Source organism: Arachis ipaensis, chromosome B10 (assembly GCF_000816755.2).
Source record: "Arachis ipaensis cultivar K30076 chromosome B10, Araip1.1, whole genome shotgun sequence".
NCBI lineage: Eukaryota > Viridiplantae > Streptophyta > Magnoliopsida > Fabales > Fabaceae > Arachis > Arachis ipaensis.
In genome coordinates this window covers 135,593,931-135,595,537 of record NC_029794.2, presented here as the reverse complement: position 1 = coordinate 135,595,537, position 1,607 = coordinate 135,593,931, and positions in this window count along the sequence as shown.

Here is a 1,607-nt window from a genome sequence, read left to right as displayed (position 1 = left end):
ACTACTTTTTTTTTTTCCTAATATATATATTTTTTATATAAAGAATATGTGCAAAGTTTATTATTCACCTTAATCAATAGATACCTAATGTTGAGTTATTAATAGTTGGTTCTGAAGCAGCTGTGGAACTTAATATGAGAGACACATGTCTACCACTCTAACCAAGAGGCAAAACCTAGATTCTATGTTAAAAGAAAAAATTTAAAATAAAAAATAAAAAATGCTAAAAAATGTTACTAAAAATCTCTTTCCAAATATAAATAATAATAGTATCAATAATTCAAAAATGTTAGGTATATGTACCGACGTACTTGTAGGGTGTAGCTGAATACAAAATACTGTGGCCAACTTGCATTATTTCTTGCGTCAAAATCGAAAGCACATGAATGATGAATTGAATGAATGGCTTTCGTTTTCATCAATTTATTGGCAATTTGGACCACATTCATTGATTGGGAGGTCTCGCTTATAACATACATATCCTAGGCGTGGAAGATAACACCACCAATAATATTTTATATCTTACATTAAATTATATTATTAAAATTTATAAATGTATATCCCTTTTAGCACTTTACTTTACCTTACCTTCCAACTTGTATCATCCGCCATGTCCACATCGTAATGTTTTTTTCTGTAACTTATGAATTGACACTTGGACTCTTAATAATGATCAAACGCGGCTATAAGAAACTACAAATTTGATATTGTTCACATTATTTTTGGGGTATTGATAGAGATTTTTAACAAAGTTTTGGAGTGAAATATCAAAACAATTTTGTGAGAAACACAGCTTCTTTTGAACCAACAATTAGCTATACCGAATGAGTAAGGACTGAGGCTTTAAATTATTAAAAGAATATTAGAGGATTATTAAATTTTATTATTTTGATTAGTTGTTAGTTAGTAATATTTAAAATATAGGCTAAAAATTTAGATTGTTAGACTAAAAATATTGAATTTATAGCTAAAAGTGCTGGTAAAAAATAATAGAGAAAATGATAAATAGATTTCTGCCCTTTTGTCTTGCAGACATTTTTGTCTCTGACTATTTGAAAATATTTTAAAATTTTTTTCTTTCTTAAAAGTTTAACAGATTAGTCCCTCTATGCAAATATCTTTGTCAGACCAACGAAAAAATCTAACGTGACTCCCGTTACGGGATGTAACGTGGCATCAGTGGCGGAACTTGAAACAAAATTTTGGGGGGGGCCAGATAGAAAATAATTGTCAAAATATTTTTAATATGAACCTCATTTAAGATAAGCTCGTCTAATCTCATCTCTCTGGTTTGGGTGATATTGCCAAATTTAAAGCCGTTTTTCAAGATCTCGTTCCAAAAAGTTAAGGTTAATGACGCCAGGACGTCGCTTGGCGTGGCATATAAGTGGAAGAGTAGTTTTAAAAATTGGATAGATAAATCTCTCTCCTTCAAAACTACGTCATTTCGTATGGCAACCCTATTCATTAAATTGATTGCGTTTCTTTAATTTAGATTGTTAGTAACTTATTTGTCATTTTTTCAAAAATCAATATTTTTTTTATAATTAAAAAATTGAATTTTTATCAAATTATTATTATAAAGAAAAAAATATTGATTTTTTTTG